Source organism: Phalacrocorax aristotelis, chromosome 3 (genome assembly GCF_949628215.1).
Source record: "Phalacrocorax aristotelis chromosome 3, bGulAri2.1, whole genome shotgun sequence".
Classification (NCBI taxonomy): domain Eukaryota; kingdom Metazoa; phylum Chordata; class Aves; order Suliformes; family Phalacrocoracidae; genus Phalacrocorax; species Phalacrocorax aristotelis.
Window position 1 is genome coordinate 80,423,025 of NC_134278.1, and position 27,602 is coordinate 80,450,626.

Genomic DNA, 27,602 nt, shown 5'->3' on the forward strand with positions numbered 1-27,602 from the left:
TTGAGCTCACATTGACAGCAGTGTAAGATCCCTGCATCTAAGCAGAAAAGCATACTGAAGCTCAGATCCATCATGCAGTTCTAAGAGTAAAACTATCCCCGCAGTGTATGTATAGTAAAATACTAATGCAAAATTCACTAGGAAGTAGGTCGAAGTGTCAGACCAGTTATTATCAGTAACCTGTTTCTCATAAAAACATAGTGAAGAAAAAACCATCTTGTTCCTAAGATTTATAGCAACTTGACTCCATATGACAGGTGATTGAAAGCTTCCCTGCCATGCATATTACACTTTGGGTGGTGACCCCTCAGTATATATCTCCATTTAAGTCCTTCAGTACTGTGCTGAATGGAAGCGGAGTGGCCAGATGCTGTAAGCTTCTTTTTCTATGAAAAATCTTTCATCCGGACATATAGCACAAACTGCATTCATAAGATTACTTGAGTGCCCTGTCCTTGAACATGAATCCAAGCATTGAAAAGGATCAAAAATCAAGTCTCTGCTAAGAAAAGCTGGTACATTCACAAGCCACAGTATTATGTGTCCTGAGTAGGGGATGTCGATCTCTTTGCCATACTGCATTCACTCAGAATTCTACGTTCTGACATATAAACTAAGCCGCTTTCTGAAATGGCTTGTATCTATTTACCAATGGGTTTATGATCCATGTATATATAGGTTATAAATCCTTTTCAGGAATTATATAGAGGCACCTTGCTTTGCTTTTCTAAGCTATTTGTTTTTGCTGTTTCTTTACTTACTATTTTATGTGTCCAGAATGCTGCGGGACTCCACACATTTCCCCAATGTAGTTGCTGTTTAGCCACATCAGGTACGTGCACTATAAAATACAAAGGTTTGAAGTAACACAGTGGGCTTTGGAGAACACGTATCTAGCGATAACGTTGCAGTCTATAGGTCACCTGTGTCACTTTGAGAGCAGGGTCCAGTCTTTGAACTTTTTTGTTTGGAGCACAGACAACAGCCTTTCTGATCGTAATTGCTGCCACAGAGGCCCTGCTGTCAACAGCGAGTATCTCCCGTCCATGGAGGCAAGTTTGGCGGATCGCTTTTCTTGCGTCTCTGCACTGCTCACTCGGCTCCTGGGCTGCTGCGTCTGTATTTCCCCTTCACGTGTCATCCATCACTCAGGTCCCAGTACACCTTCTTCATGGTTTCTGATGCAAAGGTAACACCAGCTTAAATTATGTCTGTGATTTTCTTCATCTCCCTTATTGTGCATAATCTTTCCCTTCATTTTCCCCACTCGAAGCCTCCTAGGAGGTTTCTCCTGGGCATACTGCATCTAAAATCTTGATTCTGCACAAGGCAAACTGCTGGACTTGACGTTGGCTCAGTCGAGACTCTTGATCTGAGCATCTCTCAGTTTGAAAAAATGCTCTCCTGTGCCTGAGTGGTAGACAAGGAGCCCTCTCAAGCATATGCCAGCTCAGCTTCAGTTGCTGGTAGAGTTTGAATCCTGATCTAAACTTTGCGGGCTCATGTTTTATCTGTAAGGTTTGTAAAAAGTTTCTGAGCTTTATTAAAAAAACCTCTGAATTAATTCTGTCTTTGTATGATCAGCTGGTGAGACTAGGGCATACCTGAACTGAGCAAATTAAGGAAATTCTTAATCGAGGCATAAAAATGCAAGACCCAAATCTTAGAGCAACAAAATTACTGCTTTTAAAACCTTAATCTATTTTACTTCTATTATTGAAGCAAAACTGTAAAGACACAATATAGATTAATTCTATGATTTTTATAGCCATGTTTTTATTATAAGTTTTTATATTTTATTAGATAAGGAAGTTATTTAAATTCTGTGGGCCTCATCTTGTAGCCTTCATTCAGGTAAGTCTCCTTTTGACAGTCTCTGCTGTTCAGTAAAAACTACAGAACTGAGCTTTTTAGCTTTTGTTGAGACAAATATACATTCCTCATTTTTACTTCTGGTCTGATGTATTTTAAAAGAAAAAGTTGAGCCAAGCATCCAAGTGATTTGACAATGAAGATTACAACAAAGTTTTGGGAAATATATTATCCTAATTTCAACTTGGACAGTCTTTTCTTGGGAAGATTTGGGAGTGGAATAGTTCTGTATAATTCTCTAGCCTGCAATGTACACATTTTATCCTGTTTTCAATATATGAGGTTCCTTCATTCCTGTTGTTCTTTGGTCTAATCGTGACCAATAAGCTGATCATCAGTTCCACTTCATTACCTAGCTAGCTGAATCTGATGATATACTTGGGAGCCACGCAAGTCCTGCTTGGTAGTTTATGATTGGTTATTTTATTTTTTAAACACTTTTTGCCTGGTGCTTGGGAAAGGTGGAATAAAACAAAACATAAAAAAGCATGATTCATAAGGGGAACAAATTTCTTTTTTTTAAGCTATGTAAATTAATAAAAACTGGTAATGCATTTTAAAAGATTTCTAGTGTGAGAAGAAGACAAATAAAAGGATACGGAGGAGGCAAATTCTTCTGTTAGAGGTGAGCAGTTAATTGTTGAAGTGCTTCTGTTAATGTACGCAGTATATTTCACGTGTTCTTTATCACTTAGCATTATTAGGTGTGAATATAGCTTTGGGCAAGCATATGTACCTTTTTGCCCCAGACTGCAATCATTATTCTGGAAACTTCACTCTATTAAACATCTTTCAGCACTGTTTTTTATTTTCTGCTGTCCTGGAAGTGGCTGCAGTAACTTTTCAGTCTGTCTTATTAGCCATCCATAAAGGGAAGGAATGTAGGGACGGCTGTACTGGCTTAGCCCAGAGGTTGGTTACACTGGTACTCTGCCTCGGGCTAATACAGGTGCTTAGTTTAAGGGTTAAAAAAAAGTAGAATCATAGAATGTCCTGAGTTGGAAGGGACCCACAAGGCTCATTGAGTCCAACTCCTGTCCCTGCACAGGACAACCCCAAAATTCACACCATGTCTCTGAAGGCGTTGTCCAAGTGCTTCTTGAATAGCGTCAGGCTTGGTGCCATGACTGCCTCCCTGGGGAGCCTGTTCCAGTGCTCCCCCACCCTCTGGGTGAAAAACCTTCTCCTAATATCCAACCTAAACCTCCCCTGGCATATCTTCCTGCCATTCCCTTGTGTCCTATTGTTGGTCAACAGAGAGAAGCAGAGCATAGAGCAAGTGCAGTGTAATGTGTCCCAGGTATTTCCTCCAATTTCTAGTGATCAATGTTAAAGGTTTCCTAACATGAAGGTTGTGGATTTGTCTAATCCCTCTCTGAGCCCATTTAAACTCCTGGCCTCATCTGCATCCTGTGGGAAGGAGTTCCATGGGCTGGTTACGCACACAGGGGACGGTGCGCTCCTCCGCTCATTTTTCTCTCCTGCCTGGTTATTTCCGTGTGCACTGCTTTGTTCTATGAGGAAAAATGGTGAGCCGTCATTCCCTCATTATTCTCATCATCATCCTTTTATGTTTTCTGTTTCTTTTATATACTCCTGATGTGGGATGACTGTAGCCCACAGGTAATGTTCAAAATGTGGATGCATGGTGGGTTTCCATAGTGTCATGACATTTTACATTTTCAGTTTTGTTCTATGATGGACATTGAGCATTGTGATGGTGTTTTCCACAGGCTCTGCAGTGGGTTCAACACCATCGTTTTTCCCCTATAGATATTAATTTGTACTTAGCAGCATTACCATCTGCTATTGGGCTACCCTGTCACTTGGAACTGTGAGATCAAATGGAGAGTTGACATGAGGGGTATTCTACTTTGGTATCATATTTAGGTATTTTATTATCTGTTATAATCCAAACTCCTTCCAACCATTTTTCGTCATGTTCTGTCTGCTGGCACAAATCAACACTGCCAGGATGGATTTAGTGAATCACTGGAATATAGGATTTTTGGAGTTTAATTTTCCCCAGCCTGTCTTCAAACTCCCTTTATTTCTCTAATGGTGCCCAGAGACTTGCCAGTCCATTTCAGATCTCCTGACGTGAATTCCTTATTTCATTTGCTTGGGAAGTTATACTTTTAAGCAAATTGAAATGCACATTCAAATATATTAAATAGGTTTTAAAATCAGTCTTACTTTTTTGTTTTATTTTGTTTTCCCCTTTTGAAACAGAAGGTTGATGCTGCTCTTCATGGTTGCAGTCAAAGACTTTGGCCAAAGTCCTGATTTCTTGCCCTAAAAAAGGACCACTTTTTCTATTTATTTATAATTTGGAACCTATCATTTATTTTCATGATCCATCACAAAGGTGAGCAACAGTATGAGTTTTAAAACAGTAAAGGCATTGTTGCCTGTGGCAGATGCTTACTAATTTTAATTCTGTTATCATTTAATGAACCAGTTTGATTATAATATGGTGCTGAACAGCATGGCTATCTTAAAAAAAAAAAAAGCCTCCAAAGTTTCCTGAGCATTTTTTACTCCATGTATTTTTAGTGCTTCATTGCTGCAAAGGTGCAGGTTTCTAAGTTCTGAATTTCAAGTGTTTTGTAATGTGCTGTTGATAACAATGGAAACCATTTTTCATTCTACTGTTGCTTGTTGTTATATTTTTTGTTATGCATATAGACTGGCAAGTGAAGGGCTCTCTTTGTATCCTTTTTCCTCCCAAGTTCCACCTGTTTTCTTCTTAAGATTATTTTAATGTTTGTCGTCTTATTTTCTATTAAAAAAACTAGGTAGTGTTTCTTTCAAGGCAGGAGAGAATTACTAGATTTATATTTTTTCCCAGGCTCAATGAAAAATTTCCTGTAAGAAAAAGAGTTGTCTAGTGGAAAAAAAATCTCGCTAGGCAAAATTCTGCACCTCTCCTCTACTAGGTATGCTATATTAAACTGCACATTGAATGCTTTTGCTACTAATACTAATTTCTGTTATTTTTCATCCTATGGAAAGACTTACATCTTACAGCATTCACCCAGAGTTTATAAGAATGCTGAGTTGTCATGCAGGAGTTTTACCTCACACTAGGGAGATATTAGTTGATAACATGTACCTTGTTTAGATTTATTGCTTTAGCATATTTCATGCTACAAATATTTTTTTACCATCTGCTAAGATTAGCACTCTAGTGGTAATAAATTTACTTACCCTGTTACTGTGGTGTAGTTTGGAACCATCTTACACTTTATTTGGCCTAATTGAAAGTAGGATAAGATAAATGATGCACTTTGAATTTCTCTCTCAGATGTACCATTGTTCATTACTTCAACGAGGGATGAGCGCATCTGATTGTAATTTCAATTGTTAAGTAAAACAAAAGTTTCCATGGTGAAAATATGGTACCAACAGCTGTAATTGTCTAAGGATTGCTTGTGAAAATCTCAATATTGTTTTAGTAATAAATGCAGAATTGTTTTTCATTTGCACACTTCTTTATCCTCAAACCCTAATGGAAAAGAGGTGAAGTCAGAAAACATGCTCAGGAATTCATGCGCTGTGTGGAATATGATATCTGAGCTTAAAACGTCTATGCTTCAAGAAACATCTGCATTTTAAAATATGGAATATTTCAATTGCAATTACTATTGCAAAAATCCCCACCCAACTAAACAGTTTGTGCCACCACTTTATTAACTTTGAATGCGTTAGACAGCGTTTATAATATAGTACATTTTGGGTTGGTTCTAGACTCTCACAGGGCGTACGCGGCACTGATATCTCTGACATTTGCCCTGCAAATTCTTCAAACAATAGCATCTTTGTAAAAGTTACTTTTTCCTTAATATTCTATTAATATAAAACCTAAATAGTAAAGTACTAAAGAAAACTACATGAGTTGAAGGTGCTGACTACCTGATACCAGGCAAATGATATGGGAAGAAACAAGAGCAGGTATAAGCCATTCTATCTGTCTAGTATTGCTGCCAATTTAATTCGTGGTCTCATAATTTCATTTTTGTAAGTTTATAAAGATTTCAGTTTTGTGTTCCATGAGCAGACGGCGATACAAGTATGATTTTTTGTGTTGATGATGTCTGGTTTTAACATTATGGCAACATAAGGCCATATCCTAATTCATGCATTCATGAAATTAATTCCATTCACTTGCTTCTATAAATAAGGTCAGCAAGTTGCGATCCGTAAGTAATCCACAAATCTGGCTTTTCCTTTCAAAGTATTAGAATATCTTCAGGGTTATGCGGAAGTGGAAGTATTTCTGGGATATCCTTGTTTGGAACATGGTTACTTGCAAAGCCCTTTTCATCCTTTGAGTAAAGTCATAGCTAGTCTTTGAGAAATAGGTAGCTCTGTAGTATTTTCATCTTTTATTTCATAATAAATTATTTGACTGGTGACCAAGTTCTGACTGCACTTACCCTTACTTGGGGAAAACTCCCTTTGGCTTCGGTCAGCATTTTGCCCAAGGCAGGACAGCTGATCTGCAGCGTCTCAGCCCTTGCTTGTATTTTTGCAGCTGAGTTTTAAACCCCTGAAAACAGGGGTCTCTAATGGGAGGGCTGACACAACCTTAACGAGAGGATGGTGAATGGCTGTGCTCCAATACTGTACATTGCCATTGTTACTGTGTTGCTGTTATCCATTTCTAGTGTCTGTTACAGAAATTGGTATTGTATCTAAAACAATTGCTGTTATTAACAGGTTAAGCTGCTGGGATGTTAAAATAAAGGCTGCCCAGCTTTAGTGCATTTTGTTGTAATCATCTCCCAGATGCCTTGTCGGAAATCAATTCAAGTTCAAAACTGGCTAGAATTGGGAGGTCAAGGCTTCTGCAGACTAAATATTTTATCTTCTGCTCATGTCTGGAGCTTTTAAAGATGTGTATTGGGGGCTCTTTTCTCATATCCCATCTGGACAAAGATGATTGGCTTTGCCATTTTGCCCAGGTTAGGACAAGGTTAAAATCAATTATAATCAATTATTAAGAGTCTTCTGTGGCTGCAAAGCTTAAAAGGGGATTTTAAAAGTTGCTCAGTTCTGAAACAGGAATATCTTAGTTGCTAGTGTAGATTTCATTATTCTGGGATGTCAGATGTAAATCTTATCTGCACCAGTAATAAAACCACAGAATTCCTTCATCATCATCTTGTCCTGTGTGTTTTGGAACAAACACAAACAGCAATACCCAAAAAAAGAAGATAGAGGTGGAGGGAGGATGGTTGCATTGTGTTAAAAAATCTAGTTGTCATTTCCATGTAGCTAAATGAGAGGCAGCTATTTATAATTTGGTGAAGTCAGGTGGTTTTTTCCCCTGAAATGTATTCAGCTTAATCCAGTCGTTAGAACTCAAATGCTAATTTTCTAGTATGTTTTGGGGACTCTCTGCTTTTATCTTAAAATACAATAGTATTTATGTATTATAATTCACTCTGTTTGCCTTATGTGCTTGAATATACAAGATTGTTGCTTCTCCCTGGGAATGAATCAGTCATTTTGTTTGAAATAATTTTTGAAGTTAGGTACTATTGTCCCCATACAAATCACATTCAGTGTTATTCTCACAGCTTTTGAGTGAATGAGTGAACACGTCTCTTTGTCCCTCATCCCATTGTTTTGGTGCTTTTGAACGTAATATTTATACATCCAATTTATATTTACATTTAAGAAAATTAATAATTAAGAATTGGACCCTGAAGGCTGGAGGAAGACAAGGGCCTCTTGGAAAGTCAGGGGCAGAGGAAGGATGCTCTGCTGAAAGTAAGACCTGCACGCAGGAAATGTGGATTTACCTGTTTAATTCTTAATTAATTCATTCTTCTTAAGAAAACTGTCAGAGTGAAGCTAGCCAGCTCAGAAGCCTCAGTTGCCTATTTTTAATATTGGGATAATTTTACTCCCTTTTGTTTCAGGGAGTGAAGTGTATGACTGTGCATTTCATACAATATAATATAATGTAAGGTAATACATAAGAAAGCCTGATACTCAGTTAATCTGATGTGGGAGCCATACAGTTCTATGTGTTATGTCATGAGTGAATTTAGCCTTGCTTGTCATGCACAAGTCCGTGGAGAAAGAGAACATCAGAGCTGAATTTGGGTAGTGGAAGGCTTTGGTTCTGAGCCGGTTACTAGACCAGCAGAATTGACTGGGATTTGTAAGACAGACTGGGATCTTCAAAACATGAATCTTTAACACTTTTTTTCAGCTTCAGACAGTTCCTCTGTTACTTTGCTTTTCCTTGGTATCTGCATTTCATGCTCAGAGACGAGTGCTGGTTTGTAGGTAGACTTGTTGAAAAACTTCAGCAAAGGATGTTCTTGCATAGCTTATGTCATGAGGTCTCAGGAGGGCTCTGGTTCTTACAGAATTTCCAGATTGCTGCCAGAAGCAAAGTTGACCTGATTCTCCTCTCTGTGCGCTTTGAAAAATGTCATATATTTCAGTTGTCATTGGTGCATGTGTTCCTGAATCTGGAATATTTTAAGAGGAATCAGAATGTGGCATAAAGATCAGCTTCAGCTAAGAAACTAGTTTAGCCACTTGTAGACATGGACTAAAGACTTCAGATTTTGAAAACGTTTTTGAGATTCTTAATATGGAAAAAACCACCAAATAGCTGTATGATTGTAAAAACACTGAGACATTCCAAAATTTGTAAATATTTTCATGAATGTAGGAATTGAGAAACGTTTTCTCAAAATGGTCATTCTCATGGTGATATTATAGTTGTGCTCATTTTCCCAAGGATCTTGTAGTGAATGTGAAATTTTAAAAATGTGTGTAGGGACATTGTACTGAAAAACAGATATTTAATGAAAACCAAGAAAAGCAGAATAAATTAGCATTGATTTTCTTTCATGTAATGTATCTCCATGTGAAATCACTGAGTATTCCACATGTTTTAAATAAAAGTTTAACATTTCTGTGTATATGGCATTCAGACTATCTTGTCACCTGAGAATATCTTGTCATCCACCTCCAAACATTTATACGTTTGTCATCAAGACAGGCTAGCTGTTTCTTGAAGTATCATAAAAAGTCAAATAGTTTAAATATTTCTATGTACCCTTATGGCCAGAAAAAAAAAAAAGTGTTTAAATGTAACTGGAAGACGTTAATATCCATTAACAGAGTAATACTGGACCCTGACAATAACTCTATCCCTTCTCTGCTGCTTTTCTGTACAAGCTCCTGAATCCAAGGGTGGAGTTAAAGCATGGCTTCTGCATCTGATAATGGGAAGAAGCTTCATTCTGACACTGGAAAGCTAAGCAAAGGATAGTTTGTAGCCTTGCTGAAGGCATGTGTAACACAAAGACTTCCATAAAGGTACAAAAGGCTAAATTCAGAGGGTAAGGGAAACTTTTTCCTTCCAACATGCTCTTTTTGTCCCCTTCAACGTAGCTGAAGGATTGATTATATACCCTGTCTCGTGAAGAAGGCATTGCCACTGTGTGATGGGAGATCATTGTTCAGCTCAAAGATGTACCTGGAGTGAAAAGACTTGCATCGTGGGCCTTTGCTCCAAACACTACGCTCCTTGCGATTCCATAAGTGATGCAAAAAGCATGTTAATAAAGCATTTGAGAACAACAGAGATACTAGACTCTTCGTTCTCTTGGGGCAGCCCATATTTGTTCTTTAATGGGTACATGAAAGATGTGGAATTCAAAGTTCATATTAATACATTTACATTGTGATTCATAACGTAGCAAAAAGCATTATAATAGGCATTTACCTACTGATGATTGTTGCAAAAGCCAGTTATTAATAGATTATAAAGTATATCAGGCTCCTTTTTTTTTTATCCCAGTAATTTATTTCACATACAGGATTATCATAAGCATCAGATGGTCTGGGTTGGAAGGGGCCTTAAAGATCAGCTAGTTCCAACCCCCCTGCCATGGGCAGGCGCACTTTCCACTAGACCAGGTTGCTCAAAGCCCCGTCCAATCTGGCCTTGAACAATTCCAGGGTTGGGGCATCCACAGCTTCTCTGGGCAACCTGTTCCAGTGCCTCACCACCCACATAATGAAGAATTTCTTCCTTAGATCTAATCTAGGTCTACCCTCTTTCAGTTTAAAGCCATTACCCCTTGCCCTATCACTACATGCCCTTCTCAGTTTCATTTTCATTTGATAAAACAAGAAGTATAAAATATAATTTGCAATAAGCCTGTGCCTTGCTGTGCCACAACTATGTACTAAAATTCATCAATAGGCCCTTCCTTTTCAGGGAACACCACTAAAACTGACACATTTTGGTGGCCTTCTGGACTGGTGGTACTTAGGAAAGGAGAGGTACATAGAGAACGAATGTTCTTGGCTAGTATTTGAAAGTACGATGTTTTTATTGGAGGCAGGAATCCCATTTCCCTTTCCTTGGAAGGTTCAGGGGAACCTATCGTTTGGCTAATGAGACACATGGCACTGTATGCCTGAATAGTTCAGAGAGAGATGAAAAGTTCCTATTTATCCTGCACAGTGAAAATACAAGTCTGGAGACCGCATGTGTTTCTAATTTCAATGCACTTTTATTTCAGTTTTTTAGACGGATAGAGGCATCAGGCCAGAGTTTCCCCAACAACAACAAAGGTCTTATACTGTCCAAACAGACTGCATTCCTGAACCCACTGGTCATGCCACCTAAAAAGGTTTAAAGATTCAGCATGGTCTGTTTAAACAAAATAGCTGTGTTATTCATTTCAACCTTGCACATAGGCACCAATGTTTATATTGTTGAAGTTAAGTTTTAAAGTGAGCAGAAAATGTTGGTAGAAAGTTTAGGCCCTGCACTTACTCAGAAAAGGAAGGATGTTTACCATAGTAGGGACTGAGAAAATGAACTGAGTTCCTTATCATAGCATTTAAAAATGCCATTGGTAGGAAACACAAACATTTTCAGTTTCCCTTCTCTTTTTTCCTTTTACACTTCATTGATCACTGCTGATTTTTGTTGTTAAGTACAATGCTGTACACACTCATTAACGAGTCCAAGCCAAGCTTGACTGCTTTCACTGGGGATCCAAACCAGAGTACTAGGAGAAGTTCATGAACTCTTCAAGCAAGTAGGGAGCCCATTTCAGGAAACCTGGAGCTGAAACTCTGTGCTATGTTTTGCCATGAAACCGGGTAGTTTCTAGCAGAGGACGAATGGATGAAACTCCAGCATTTGCAATTCACACGGATTTTGCAAAATGCTCAGAAGGAACTGCTGCAAAGCCTTTATAACCACAGATGACACTCCTTGGCCCTTCGTTCTGCCACCAAGATTTCCTTTCTGCTGGATATTTGGAGGAGGACTGAAGGGTTTTAACAGGGTAGGTTTTTTTGCTAGGAAGCAATACAAGTGGACAATGGAAAACATCACAGAGTAGCTGCTTGGCTGTAAAACTTAAGAGAAAGTTTGTTGTTCTCTTTATGGGGTAATAGAGTGTTTTTCTTAGGTTTCCTTACAAAACATTCTTAGAAGCTTATACCTAAAATTTGTATGTATGAATCAGGAGTCCTCCCAATGATGGCCAGCTGGAGTACTGTTCTGGCAAGTCATTCCGAGCCAGTGTTAACAGCTTGGCACTCTGCCAACAGTGGTTTTGGAGACACAGCTTGGAAGAAGTTCTTCCAAGCACCAACTTTGGACCTGGACCCTGGTTGCTACAGGGCTTTGAGTGGGAGAACTCCACAGGAACTGAATCAGCTCATGTCCCGTGGTGACACCCTTCAGTCCCTGTCAGAGCCCTGTCAGTCCCTGTCTTTGAAAAGCAACCTGAGCCTGGACTGTGAGGATGATTTGCCCTTCCACAGATGGTAAACAGTTGCTGTGTTGACTGTAAAAGATGTAAAAGATAAACAAAGTTTCCACAAGAGTTTCTGCATTAGTGTGGAGTATTTTGGTTTGTGCACTTGCCTGCTCTCACAAACATTTTCTCATGGCCGTGTTGATGTCATGCCTGCAAGCGTTTTTTTTTTATTTGTGGGTTCAGGCTGGTGGAAATAATTAAATAGGTATAGAAAGAAAGGTGGTGGAAGGAAAAGAGAAGAAAGTCCATCAATGGTATCATGAATGAAACGGAGGAAATACTGTCACTTCTCTGTGTACCTTGTCCCAGAGAATCAAGAAGCAGCAGAGACAGAGTAGCCTTTCTAAAATGGTAACCTGTCCTCCTCTCTCCCAGGATTTACATTTGTTTGTCTCACACGTCACTCTAGTGTGTAGTCACCATCCTTTCACCTGCTGAGTTCTTACCTCTGTCTTTTCATAGGTATTAATTTCTGTGTCCTTTAACCTTCCCTTTCCCAGGCATTTTCACGGGTAGTTTTATTTTGGATTGTAGGAATGAGAAGCACAGCTCTGTTGTTCTTGCTCCTTAGTTTTATGTAGGGGCCAGCAAGGGCCTATATTAGCCCAGCACCAAGTCCCAGAGAAGCTCCGCATTGGAGCGGGTGGACATGGGGTGATATGGGCTCTCTTGCACCCAAAGAATGCTCTGACCAAATATCACTGCATGGGTGGGGATGACGCTTTGCCTGGATTTTCCTTTTCCTCCTTTCTAGTAGTTTGAAAAAGGTTGCAGGGATTTCCATTGAGGATGATGACTTTCAAGTAACAAAGGATGTGAGCAAAGATGACAGTGTTTCCATGCAGATTTCTCACAACCTAGTCCAAGCCTAGACAACAAACTACGGCTATGTCCACATCACACTACCAGCTTTCCCTGTCTGCAGTTCTCCCATTGCTACCTGTCCCCAAAAGTACTTTTGTGTCACGTAAGTGGTTAAATTCAGAGCAAGATCAAGGACTTCGTTTTAAAGGTATTTCAGTATCTGCAAATGCAGGTATTTGCATTTAGGTATTAAAAAATGAATGAGCACCTAATTACTGTTGATTTCAGAGCAAGTTAGTTATTTCTGAAAATCACAATAGGCCCCGGGAGGCTATCTTCCTCCTGAGCCCCAGTGTGTAGCATTTCCTATTGTTCCGGTATCTCTCAAGACAGAAGGCCGATCAGAAGGGAAAATAGCATAAGGACTGAGATCGAGCCTAGGCTATCTGAATCTGGCTGATTCAGATCTTGCATGTAAATCTGCTCCCAAGTGACTTTTCAAGGTTCAGTCACACTTTGATCTTTAACTCTCATCTTCTTTGTGATGTAGCTATTTCAATTTAATTAATTAGACCAATGGTAATTCCTCCTCCTGCAGTAAAATAAGTAAGCAAAAATAAACCATCAAACCTTCTGTTGGATTCACACCTGGCTGTTTAAAATACCCGCAAAATCACACAGGGTAGAAAGTAATCACATTACATTAAACTGATATCCATAGTCTTTCAACAAGCTTCTTTGTGTCCACGTATAACATTTTTTAGAAGTGTATTAAAAGACCTTTCTCTCTACACAAAGCTTTCTCCCAAATCTGTTAATTCTATGTGAACACCTCCTTCATCATATTTGTTATACACTGTATCAACAACCTTTTATGAAATTTGTTCTTTATCTGGTACTCTGAGAGACAAGCCAATTTTCAGGTTTCTGGAGTGAGTACACAATGGAAGTTTTATTGTGTTTAGTATTTCCTTATTTTATACATTTGAAGGAATGAAAGTTCTAAGCACAGAAAATGGTTTCACTTGCATTCACGGTCATGTTCTGGTTGAAGCTATAGACTGCATTTTCAACTACATCAGTGTGGATGTCTGAAACAATGTATTCTTTAATCACAGGATCATAAACTGCATTTATATTTTGTTTCTGTATATCCTTAATACAAAGCTTCACATGAATGGTTGAGTACAAATTGTCTGTCACAAGAGAAACAGAGGGATTTGGAATAATGAACTGTTGAGCAGAGAGTGAGCAACAGTGAAAGAGCCACATAACTGGTCTGGGCAGCAAAACTGAGAGTGGTACATCTCTGGTGCACGAAGACAGGGTACCAAAACAGAGGGCTGGCAGCTATGTGTGTGGTCAATGATGTTGCCCAACAGAGAATTTGTGAAAACATAGCTAATATTTCTCTAAAATCATAACCACCCATGTGTATGTGGAATGGATTTCATCATAGTGTAAATAAGAATATGAAAAGTGCAGAGTTGCTGTCCAAACTCGCTTGTTCCTGACCAAACATGTTATCTTTCATTGAGACGTGTGGTCTAGACAATGTGTCTGGCCATTGCTGCAATGGCTGCTTGGCCCATTTTCTTTTTCATATCCCAGAGATTAATAAGGCTAGTGCTAAATGACCTTGACTTGAGAGTGATGCTAGCCATGAGCGTCTGGTGGCACGTCTGATACAACGGGGCTGAGTACAGACCTGTGAACATCTATTCAGTCATGTCTTCTGCCACAATTTTCATCACCAGAGTTTGAGCAGTTTGTGAACTCTGACATATTGCAGCTTTCTTCCACCATCTGCAGTGCCTGCTATATGAGAAACACATATTTCACTCTGACCTAAATATTCTCTAACAATACCTTCAGTCAGTTTCTCCTGAGGACCCAGAAGTCAGTCCTGTAACTAGAGTCTCTGTCCATCAAAGACAAGTACTTTTTTCATCTTTTTTTCTTCACAGTCCTAATTTTCACGTGCAGGTGATTGAGTCCTCCTGGAACTGAGCTTGGTTTGATTCAACAACAGTATGACAGTGACGATGCCGTTGAGTTGTACTGTAGCATCATGTTTTTTCTAGGCACAATATTTCCTCTGTAATAATAGGTTTACCAGACAAAATGGAATAATGTAACTGTAAATAACATATTCTTGCAACTCTTCTTTAAATGAAATAATAGGATATGTGGGCGAATCTAAGGACATTGTTCTTTTTATAAAATCTAGTGCTGATATAGCTACTAAATATGGAACTTCTTATATTTATGTGTGGGCAGGTGTTATTATTAGTAAGTAATAGACATGTCAGAATTTGGTTTCCTGACAAATCCTCATAAATGTCTCTCTCTATTTCTTTTATGCTTTTCTTTTTATTGGCACATACTTAGTGGCATTTTTCCATCTCAGGGTGAGCTAGAAACGTCCAATCAGTGTTTTGAATAATTTTCAAGAATAGGACTGTGATGTTGGTAACAGGAAGATATCTTCTGTTGAATTCTTAATGATGATGAAGCCAGTAATAGCAGCCACATGCTTCAATGTCAGAGTCTTTGTCCTGACCCTTGGAAACGTCCTTAAAATCTGTGACATTTTTAGCTGCTGCTGCCTTTCCTTGCCACTTTCATTGCCACCTCTTGGCGGTTGTTTTGGTGCATCTTCATCCAGGAGGTATGTTGCTTCAATGTCACATTTAACTGCCTGACAGCACTCTCCCAGACTGCACTGGTCATATTTACGTTGATTAATATGTTGTGCTGAATAATGAAGAATCAAAAAACTTTGTATAAGTGGATTTGCTCCACAAATGGCAATGCCTTGCATAGACTTTTAGACCTAGTGCTGTTATCGATGCATCAAGCTATTCCTCCCTTTACACTCACCAGAACAGTCCTGAGTAAAGTCACTTGGTCTGAAATCAGCATCTCATGCAACACAGGCCAGATTTTGTCTTTAAATCAGTGTTTGTGTTGGAGGAAAGTTTAAGATGGGGACAGACTGCCTGAGGGAAGAGGACTAAGGTGATGTCAGATCAAATTATTGTAGAGGAGGCCCGTGTTGCTGGAGTTGTTTTCTTCTCTGTGGAAAGAATACAACTAGCATTGTCCTCTGCTGAATGTAAAGATGATGATGTCCCTGTCCCTTTTATATCAGGAGTTATCAACAGCAAATGGCCATCCTCTCGAGGACTACAGATCTTCATCCTGGTGTTCAAACTGTATATTTAGTCAGAAGGTACCTATAGAAAACAAGGACATTTTTCATATTCTAATTCTTACTCTGCATGCAGCAAAAGGGAATTGCATCCAGTTTGCTAACCTCTGTTCCTAGATGCATATTTTGATTAATAATTTTGTATGTAACCTGTAGCTAACCCCCTACAAGTAAGCATTGGGCATTTTGGCTGAAACAAGAAATATATATGAAGTTGTCACTGGGGAGACTGAATGGTCCAGTTATCTTTTCAGATGTAACTTGCATTCAGCAGCTCTGTTACTCGAATATGACCCTATATCGAGTCCTGATCACTTTAGGTGTCTATCAAAAGGCCTAAAAGGACCTGTAACCAATAGGTTATCTTTCTGCAAGATCTTCTTTCATCTAGGCTAGGTTTCTGTGTTTTTCTCTTGGGTTAGCTGGGAGTCACTGCAGGGCTGCAGCAGAGGGATGTACAGCCCTGCAGATCAGGGTGTTCCCTGGTCAGGCAGCGGGGGACACACTCCGGGCCCCAACACCATTACTAAACAGGAGCGACTGTAATCTCGCAAATGGAGCATTTGTCTGGGGTTCAGGACACTGGTCTTGCGGCTGTCCTGCTAACAGGCTGGGAGAAAGGCAAGTCCTTTCTCATCTCACTTTCCCCATATTTTAAAAGAGCTCCAAGAGTGTTCTGGGATCTGCCAGGATGAGGTATTGTTATTAAAGGTTTACAGGTGAAACTATCCATCTTGATTTTTCCCCTTATCCACTGGGGTGGACAAATCGAATCTTTTGTCTCATTTGGGGTGGGGGGGAGTCTCATTTACTAAATTTCACAACAGTAGGCTGAGGAAATTATCTTCCTCTTTCTGCTGTGCCTGGGATTCTGCTCTAGTTCATCTCAGTATGAGACAGGCAACTAGTAAGGTTTTCAGCTCTGTACTGCTGCATTGCCTTTCTTCCTGATAAAAACAAATTACTTGGAAAAAGTTGCACACTGTTCGAATTTTCATATGTTTATATGTTCTGTGTGAAGCATGCAGCAGCACCTTAGTCACATAAATTTGAAGACATTATTTAGTTTCCTTAAAAAAAAAAACATTTCCTCAAACCCAAAATGCATACCTGTGCAAAGGTTCTGGTGCTGTGGAACTACTATACCCCATTTTTTGGTTCTGCTGTGAACATCAGTCAAGGGCATTAGAAATCATGGTGGGGCATGAAATTCGTCCCTTCCTGCCAGTTGATAATATTTGTTTCTTTCAGCATCAAATTATTTAAAACCTTGCAAACTTTTCCACACAGACGTGACTACGTTTTTGACTATTTTATGTGCTGCGTGACAAAGAATTCTTGCAAGTAAAGCAAGCCCCCATTTCCAATAGATAATTACATGAGGACTGACAAAACAGCAGTTCCCTGGTAGGTCATAATACTGCTCAGTGGTAATGCCGTCCCTGTGCATTTCATCATGGACATGAAATCTGGACCAATTATCATTTTCTCATACTGTAGCTTTTAAAGTACTTTTACTTTCTTTGTTACTGTCTAGTTCATTAAACAGGGTTTTCAAGCTCACAGTAACAGGATTACTATTGACAATTTCATTAGAACTATAATTCCACTGCCCGTCTGCCTTCCAGAGAGAACCATCATGGTCTATAGCCACAGCCTGTCCACCTCCAGTATAATTGTATTTACAGCTGCCTCAGACTCATCCCCCTCAAATTCTGAAGGGCCAAAACTGGCAGCTTTTGTGAAATGGGTTTTAGCCATGTATTACATCAGCCTCAAGAGTTCTTGGAGGATTATGAAACTGTCAGCTGCCATCTGACCATATGCATGCCTGGAAAGATGCTTAATGTACAGGTGTAATAAGTTTATAATTACAATTTATATATAGCAGTGCAATGCCCAGCCTGTCAGGTAAGTACCGGCAAACTGCACAGCTTGAATGGGAGTTGTAAACAGGCAAGTAACAGGTTTGTTAGAGATCAGCAGCTGTTTAGATTGCAAGCTCCTTGGAACAGAAAATGTCTCAGCTCTTGTGTCTCAGCTATTTCTGTCCAGACACGTATTATAGTAAAGGCATGAAGTACTGTCGTTCTCTTACACCCCACATCTTTGTTTTCGTGTTCTCCTCTGCTTACTATAACTCAGCATATTCTAAATAATGAATACAAATGTAATTCAGATTAGGTATTTAGTTTCTAAGTTATTATTTATATTATTGTTGGATTCACAGGCTCTGTTTGACAGGAGGCCTTTGCTATAGTACAAGAATAACAGCAGAAAACCAGAAAAGAAAAAAATTGTTCCCTCTGGCCCCGAAGTCATCCCTGGGTGTCAACTTGTGTGTTCTTTTATAGGGATGCTCTTTCAAACTTGGAATAGGACATAGTAATAGGAGGGTTATACTTTTCTTTAAAAGAAGTTTGTCTGTTAGATTTTGAAAGGTTAGATCTGTGCAAATACATTTTCTGAGTTCTTCAGCAGCACTTTTTTGTTGGTTTTGGTGGGAAAAATGTCAAGAGTATTATGTAAAGCAGGAACAATCCAGCAAAGCAGATGAGAAATAAGGGTGAAATCCTGGCCCAATGATAGGGAAAATACGGTTTGGAATCAAATTAGCTAAAGATAGTGGCCCCTTCTGACCTAAAAGTGAATTTATTTGATGTTGTGTGATCACATCTCCAAACATCTCAATGTTCTTTTGTACTTGGTGGCAGGATAGAATTGGAATAGAAAAGAGGGTCTTTAAGAAAGTTGACAGCTCATGCAATATTTCTATTTAACATAGAGTAAATGAGATCAGAATTTATTTGCTGTTCTGCCAACTTCCACAAATGGCTTGCTAGCTAAATCGTTGTGCTTTTTATATAGGGTGGGTTTGCAGCGGAGTTAAGCAGGATGTTGGTATTCATGAGAGACAGTTCAGAAGAGAAGCACTTATTTCTAATTGTGTCAAACATTTTTAACTGAATGTGTGTTTTGTATCTCCAGTTATCACATTAAGACTGATTTTGTTCCAGGTTGAGGCTCTGGAAAGGTCTTCTTGGATACACTTTTTAAAACATCTTATATTTGACCCACCAGTAAAAAAAAGAAAAAAACAGTAGTTTAATTTTGAATGCAAGTTGACTCAGGTGCTTTCAACAGGTGGTCCTTCGTTAGAAAGAAACCAATGCCTGACTCGCTGAGCAAACAGAAACACCTGGGCATGCCTGGGGCCAAGGCTGGCCCTTTCAGCATGCAATTGCAATTTTCAGCCTTTCCAAACTGTGATTAGTTATTTAATTGTGCATCCAAATTTAGTTTATGCATTTGCACATGTAATTAATTATGATTTATTTAAAATCACTCTGTAAAGCTTTATTCCTCAATTTTCTACAAATCAAATTATGAAGGCTAGATTTGATTTTCAGATTCCCTTCAGTTGGTTTGAGCTAGTCTTGAGTGACTTCCTGTGGGCAGGGCAAGTCCTTTGTCTAGCACCAATGGAAGAATGTGTATGGAGGATACGCAGGCTTTCTTCCAACAGTAGGTTTATATTTGATATGTAAGTTTTATAAGTGTATTTGTTACAGCGTATGGTACATATTACTGGAAGATTCATACTGGTTTTGTATTTGTCTTTTCTGCTTTGTAAATTAAGTGCATGCCCATAAAAACCACTGAGTTAAATATGTATCTTTTTAATGGAAGGAAGCAAATATGAGGCAAAGCATGCTTTCGTATTGATAATACATTAAAAGATAATACTGAGGAGAAATGGAATTCTGTATTTCCATAGCCAGCTAAGGGTGGTTTTTTGGGTTTCAACCTTATGAGAAGTTGTGTGTGTGTTAGCATTCCAACTGGGAAGTGCTGGAGGGCTCGAAATATGAATTGTGAGGCATGGTGAAATGTTGAGATTCAGCTCTTTAAGGTTAAGCATATCCTTTATCACTGTAAAAGAAAGTGTGTGTATTTTTCAGCTCTTACCCTTGTCCAGCAAGCATTGCAATTGTGTGTCTGGATTGAGTCTCAGAAAAACGAACCCTTATCTAAGCTCATCTCTCTTCACTTTTGTACAAATTACCAAATGATGCTTTTTAGACGAGGTAATGCCATGTGTTATAGAGGTCCTGTAAGACTGAGGAGGGAAGTCTGGTATTCTTGCTTTAAAGATTATAGCTGATTGAATCTATGAAGGAGAGAAAATTGCCATGGTGTGAGTGTGGAGAAGGAGAGGGGGGGGCTGACTGCCTCTAGGTCTTAACTCAGTGCGACTTTTCAAACCACAAACTGTGGGCAAATCGGTGCTTTCTTTTTGACTCTTCTGAGATGAATCATGGAAGATATAGTACAGAAAGAAATCAAAATTATGGACCTTCTTAGTGAGGTATGTTGGAAGTAGAAAATCTCTTGGTCAAAAGAATTGTGTGTCTTTAACTTAGAAGGAAGTGATCAGAAGTATTTTGGGAGAGGCACTTGAATAGTCTTTAAATTACCATGTTATAACCTTTTATACTTCCTCCATATTGACCAAGTGTTGAACAAGAATAAACTGCCTTAATTATTAGCAAGGTTGATTTATTTTTTTAGTACAGATGTAAACTTTCTAACTATGGGAATAAGCTGCTGAGAGTGATTGTATAACCCTGCAATTAGAGGTGTTAAATAACAGGATGGAAAAACACCTGTTTAAAAACAGTGCAAATATACCTGATCCTCTCTCAAAGCCCAGGGATGGATTCTCTGACCTCTTGTGATCCTTTCCAGCTTTGTGTTTCTGTGGCTTCTGAAAATGGCTTCCTTTTTTGTAGTAGAGGAGAACAGAAGTTAGAACAGTGAGTGTTTTCAACAGGATTTGTTTTATTTGTTCGCATAGTCTTTAATCACTGGATTTATTGAAAGAAAATACAAGGCTAGCAGGAACTTTTAAGGAAAGATAATTACATTTGTTTGGGTTACACATTGCCAGACTTTCTGGGTTGACTGAATGCAGGGGTAGAGTGGGTTCCTGAGAGAAAAACTGTGGCTCTTAATATCACTTAATAGATAACACTTGTGAATGACTGCAGACAGAAGTAGAGAGACACAGTTCAAGATACCATTTTTTGGACCCAACTCTTGAAAATGTGAATAGAAGAGTCCAAGGCATTTAATCCTATAAACTGCTTGTACATCTCTGCTTTTTCCTCCTGTTTGAGACAGTGCTTGGCAAGTTGCTATTCTTCATGTAATGAAAATCTGGATTCCTCTGTCTGTATTTTAATATCCTACTCACAGATCTTACAATCCTAATGAGACGTTGACTTAAACTTGTCTCATACTGTCCCTTACCTTTTAACAAAGTGCCATGTTACAAAGGTATGTTGCTCAGATGAGCTACCATAAAGTGAAAAAGATGATGAAAAATGAGGAAAATCATGTGCATGTTCTAGATTGTTTTTTTCCAGGTATTCTTATCTTCTCCAAAAAAAAAAATCTTTCTACCCATATCATCAGTTGTGGAAGCTTTGTTCACCTGTTTAAAATGTAGGCACAGGATATCTCTAAAACAATGGGGTAGTAAATGCAAATGAGTGAAGTCATTGTCGAGTCCGCTCTTGGAAATCACTTTGCGGAGACTATTTGTGCCTCCTTATTTGTTGGTTTTGTTATTTTCCTTCCTGTAAAAAGTGAGTTTAGGATTCAGGCCAAATGAATTGAGAGCTTGTGTAGCATGTCTTGATGACTGTTATTTGTAAATCAATTCAGAAGGTAAATAATGATAAATCCTGGGGATGGTGAGGTTGGTAGGTTGTTTCTGCAAGCTTGTATATGTATCTAAGTATTAGAAAAGTTTCTTTAAAAAAAAAACAGGAGTGGTAAGGAATTTATCCACTGCACAAGCTTTTGCTTTTCAACACTTCCTTCCTTTGAAGTTCAGACATAATCACCTTTCCCCCTTAAAAAATACAGAACTTCGTTATATGGAAAGGGAGTTTTAGGTGTTTATTTTTCCTCCTTCAATACTTCTCTTGTAGAGAGAAAGGAACAATATGCCTTCCACAGCCAGAGCCTGGGGAACAACAAAATAGAATCGGCTTGCAGCAAGATGCTCACATTAGGTGCATGAGAAATCTGCAGTGCCGGGGTACTGAAGCACTCAAGTATCTTGCCTGTGAAATGTGGAGAGTTTGCACTACTGGAGATGGGGGAAGGGGACTTTTTTTTTTCTCCTCTTCTTTCTTTTTCTTTCTTCTTTTATTTAATGTCAATGATCCGTCAAGAATGATATAATAGCTATTCTGAATTTTGCTTTGATATAGGAAAAACAGACTTAAAGACTTAATGTGTTTTCCGGTTTTATTAGTGTTTTTTTTTTTTATTCCATGACTGAAATCTTGCTCTAAATGCAGTTTGTCAACTTCTTAATTACTGGGGAGAAAACCTACAAATCTTTTGATTGAATAAAAATAATTTGCTTCATATTTATAAAATTGAGGAACTTCACATTTTCTCAATGGCAAATTTGTCTGAGGCTTCTCTATTTCTGCAAAAATAAACTATAAGGTACAGATTTTATAACAAAACATCATTTATGCTCGGAAAAGTTTCATCCAAAGGCCTCTGACCATTACTAATGAAAAAACCACAGTCTCTGTGTTTGCTCTTGTTTGTAGAGAAATTCTGCCATGTTTTGACCTCATTCCCATCTTTCAGCCAAAACACTTGGCAAAAGGAACCTAATGCTTTTGGAACCACATTGTGAAGCAGGATCAACATCTCGATAGGCAGTTCTCCACCAGTACAATATGAATATGATTTTAAATAGTCAATTTTATGACTGTTTTTATCTGCAGCCCAACTGTGACATAATTAGGGACGATATGTGTTGCAGTAATTTAGACTTCCAATTTTACTTCATCCTTGGCTCAGCATTCTTCTTTCTTGCCTGTCACGTCATCTATGTGCTGGAAGGCTCTTCTCCTGAATGTTCCTCACAAGAGTTTTGAGAGATGCTATATAGACCCAGAAGATCAGGATAAGAGCTGTGCTGATTTAATGGTTCCCATAACAACATGTTCCTGTGGCTGGGAGTCACAGCACGTGTGTATGTGTGCTACCAGAGGGAGCTGTAGGAAGGCTTAAGTCCTGGCATTTTGTTCAGCATCTGCCATAAGCAGCACCTTTGTGGGGTGGGGGACTGAGTGTAGCCCTGCTGCTCATAGCCAGAGATTTGGAGAAGAAATGTGTCTGTAAGTGCAACCTGCGCTGTCCTGGTGTGAGAGCTGGACTGAACCACTCATAAACTACACAGGGCTCGTGCTGTAGGTTGGTCAGTCCTATAGTAAAGAATAGATGATGTCCAAGTAGTTCACAGTCAAGTAATTAATTTAATGTGCAACCCTTATACAGTTGCTTCATCTAAGTGATTTTTCTCTCCTATAGTCATAAACCGTACTTCTCCCAAGCTTTCCCTGTCCGTTAGTATGTGACGGACTGTCTGCAGGTGTTACTTGATCTTTACTAAGATCAGGTCGGATCAATGAGTCCTGTAGCATTTCTCTACATTTTAGTATTGCCATCTCGAGAATTTTTTCCCATACCTGTTTCAGCTGATCTTTTGTACAGCAAATAATTCACCCTTCACAGTTGTTGTTTCTTCCTTATACTTATGCATGTTTAGCTGTGATAGGGAGCACTATTACATCTGTACATGTTAATCTGCCTGTGCTGAGCCATGCCCCTGGGTGGCCTTGTCATATACAATGAATGTCAGCCTTCCTTGTGGTTAGTGTTTGGGTTTAAATAATCGCGTTTTACTTTTTGTAGCCCCTTCTTTTCAGCAGACCATGGAATGTCAAGTGGACGTTATCATTAGTTTGGCCCTAGTCCTGGGGCAAATTTAATGTCTGACTATTTATTGAAAAATCCCCTTCCTTTAGGTGAGGAGATAAATTAAAATTTTTACTGTCAGAAAATGTTGTGTGAGGCTTCTTCTGTATTGCATTGGTGCTCACTGAAAATATAAAGCACTTTACTAGTTCGTATTTACAATATATGAATTTAGTTTGGATATAAATTACCCAGACTTTTTGGCTTTGGAGGCAATTGAAAATCTCAGGGGATTTCTTATAGCCCCATGTTTCAGGGAGGAGGGATATAAAAGAGAACAGTTGTTCTCATAATATCTGGTTACATCCATGCTTTGTCTGTGTTGAAAGATGAAAAAGGTAGAAAGGTATAAAACATAGAATTTCCGTGAACCAGGAGTTAGGAATTTGGCTTAAGCAACAGGTGAAGGTTCAGCTGATTCTCCTTTTTTATTGATAATCGTTTACACATCTTTTCCTATTTTAAATGTTCTAGATGTGTAATTTCTGCTGTGGCTTGCAGATTTTGGAATTGCTCATAGCATTCTTCCTAGATTTGAGTAGGAGAGTCTTATTTTTTTGTAAAGCGAAAGAATTTAGAGATAAAATAAGGTTTTGTTTTTAAAACAACATTTCTGGTTTTACTTAGTTAAGTCTGTCATAGTCTTAAGAATGTTGTATAGGTGGTTGTTTGTCCTAGAAACCATCATGGTTACTAAATATATGGAATTAAAAAAAAACCATCAAGGTTGTGCTGAAATGAATGTAGTTAAAATTCAGAAAGAGAGATCCCTTAATTAACTTAATAAAATTACTAATGGAAGCATTTTAACTGCTAAATTTAATTTACTTGTCAAGATATCAGGCTACAAAGAGGAGGGAAGAGTGGGAACTCTGCTTTCCATTATGATGTGCTCTATTATAGAATAAATTTGCTTAAAATGAAATATATCACAAAAAGCCATCAATGACATCTTAATTTGGAACAGCCAGTTGAAAAGTAATTAGACTGTGAAGCAATCAGTTCTAGTAAATCAGTGTTTCCCTTTACATAAACATACGTTTTTGCTATTTATAAACAGGAAAAACTTCCAGATACTCAAGTAGCAAGGACTTTGATTGTATTTCTACTGTATGTGTTTTCTATTTTATGTTACAAAACTGTCAAAACAAAAAGAATTGGGGCTTGATTTGGATGTGATCCAGCAAAATGCTTAAGCAGAGGTTTCATTTTAACCATTCCCTTTAAGAACATGTCTCTGCGGGGCCTCTTCTTTCCGTTGAGAGAGGTTCATATATTATGGCTAAAACTAAGATCAGAAAATAGGAATCACAGATATGTTTGGTGTGGCTACTTGGTGCACTGTCTTCATCCCATTATTACATGGGAAGCCAGTCCTCTGTTGCATGCCTGAGGCAGCTTGGTAAAAATTAGGACCCCTGGGGAAAATTTCACCTTAAAGATCCAAGTATTACAAATACCTTTTTGCATTTACCGTTTTAAGACCTTGCGTTTGGGTGGCCTGACAATAGTGACTCTCACAACTTACGATCTGCACTTGAGTTGGGATGTTGAAGAGCTCAGCATTAAATGAACGTCCATGGGACCTGGGCACCTAATCTTTGTAGACCTCTGAACACTGTTGCCCTGTGATACCCGGATGTTGCCAAATCCGGATAAAAAAATTGTGGTACAGATGTTGCTATAGCATCAGTTAAAATTGCCGCATGGCTGTTAGTGTCCCTCCTTAGTTTTCTCTGCTGTGCTCATCTCCAAGCCAGGTCTGTGTACTATGCTGCTCTCTTTAGAGTTTTACTATTTAAAAATCTTCTAAGTTACTTGAAGTACTTTAAACTTTTTGTATTAACTTTTAATAATTTGTAGTATTCCATTAACTAGGCAGTTTTAGATGGAAAGACAGGTCAGCACACCTGCTGTGTTAGTAGTTTAAGAACTTGTATTGTAGGATCCAGTAAATACCAGGAACTTCATTCCCAAAAGGAGCTGTGTGAATGTAAACACAGAGCACTACCTATTATTTTTACCTTTCTGAAGACTAATGTTGTTTGTGGCAGGGGAGGAAGGAGGAGCTCTGCTTCTCCTTCAGTGTCCTAAAATGTTGGAGATAGAGTGGGAAACATATGCTGTAATGTTTACCAAGAAGTTATTCAGCTTTACATTTTTAAACCGTACCAGAACAATAGATGCATTGAGTGAAATTTAAAATTGAACAAAAGAAATTACTTCTTAAATGACGTAGGAGTCATGATAGAGATCAGATCCTTATTAGTTTGAACTATTGTGGTATTTTCCATATAGTCAAGTCTTTTTTTTTTTTCTTCACAGGCTTCACAGACGTACTGCGGCTGTGGTCAGTGTGCCAACAAGAGCTCCACACTGAGGCAGGAGAACAGCTGCTTCCATTTGGATTAGTTGTTGGGGCAGGGGTCTGTAAATGTTAGAAGTAGTTATTTCAGCCAAAACTGTGTGACGCGCTGCCAAGTGAATTATATCAGCATTAGATGATATTAGTGAATATGCTAAGAAGGAATACCCAAAGTAGTAGAGCAACGCAGGCAGCTTGCTGAAAAGTGAAACCTGTAGTGAAAACTTAATTAATCAAAGTCCTTGTAGCTATTAGTTTCTCTCTCTCTGCCAGGTAGTACGTGAACTGAGAGTTTTATTTTGTTTTTCATATGATTAGTGCAACTTACCTGAAAAATTGTTCTGTCACGTCTTTCAGAGGCAGATCTTTGGGCTTTCCCGTTCAGGCAAAATAGAGCCTATTGTCACATACAGACCTATTTGTAGTTGGAATTAAATTTTACTGAATGTGGACCAGTCTGCTGTCCCTGTCCTTCACTAAGACAGTATCTGCAGAAGAAATGCCAGTAGCATAAATTACAGCAATGCTTAGGCAGGCAGCCCAGGATTAGAAGTGTATAGGGTTTCATGTGATGTGACTGCGTAGATCTTGGGTACAACAAAATGTGGACCCTTTTTAAGCTCAAACCTACTATTCAGAGTATACAATTGTAAAGGAAAGTGTTACTGCTGGAACACAAGGCTCTTGGGAATGTGCTTTTAGTAAATATTCTGTTTATAAAGCAGTGTTTTTGCAAGCAGCAAATTTATTATTTGTAATTTCATCTCTGTTTTTAAATGAATATATTTTACTTATATTCAAGAATTTAAGATGTTCTTAGCTAAACACATTAGAAAGTTAAGATACAGCATATTCTGTTAATTGTGGTTGTAGGCATTCTTCTGAGAACTTTTATCATTTAATACACTTTGGCTTTTATGTCACTGCGAAAAAATTCTCTGATGTGCATCATTGTACATCTGATAAAGCTGGCTGCAGCTAATCCTGTAATGCTGCCCTACACCTGGTCTTTTGTCTTTCGCATATTTTGATCACACAACCATTAGTTTTGGAATCACAGGTCACAAAAATAAAGTTGTTCATTTAGTTTAAGAAAGAGAAAATTCATCTGTTTCTGTTATTAGTCGTCATCAGAGATGCATGGTGACACCTGCAGCAAGTTTTGCATATTTGGGACAAAAGTGATGGGTTGCTCCACCTCAACTAGTAGGAGGCGATTTACTAAGTGGAGAGGATGTGTAGGCAGGCAGGCACACCATACCTTACCTTATTATTGCCTCCTGCTAAAGGGCTGTAGTCTTCAGAGGATTTGTCACGAGATAAAACTCCCTCTTTAAAAATGAATACAGTGATTGTTTAATACAAAATCTGATGTTTCTGGATTGTGGTCTCTTTTGGAGTTCTCACCTCCTGTTGAACTTGGTAAACTTGCAGCGTGTGGCTATTTCCTTTGCCTTCTTGAGGCTGTTAGGAGGGCAGAAGGCCATTGAAAGTATTCTTCTTACCAGGACTGTCTTATTTTTGCTTCTCTTCTTCCCCTACTGGCTTTTGTTGTTGCACAAAGTAATACACAGAAAATAAATATAAGCAGAAGAAAACCAAGTTACATTTTGATGTGAACTCAGTGTGCATTGTGACCATGACTTGTGTATAAGGTGGCTTCGATTTCCTG

At 38.6% G+C, this 27,602-nt stretch overlaps 1 long non-coding RNA gene across 1 annotated transcript; it reads left to right on the forward strand.

Annotated features, from left to right (window-relative positions):
• The first annotated feature begins 982 nt into the window (after positions 1–982).
• Positions 983–27,203, forward strand: LOC142054930 (uncharacterized). The gene is made up of 3 exons (XR_012659733.1): positions 983–1,189; positions 4,724–4,811; positions 25,891–27,203. It is a non-coding gene; the product is annotated as an uncharacterized LOC142054930 (long non-coding RNA).
• The last annotated feature ends 399 nt before the right edge of the window (positions 27,204–27,602 follow it).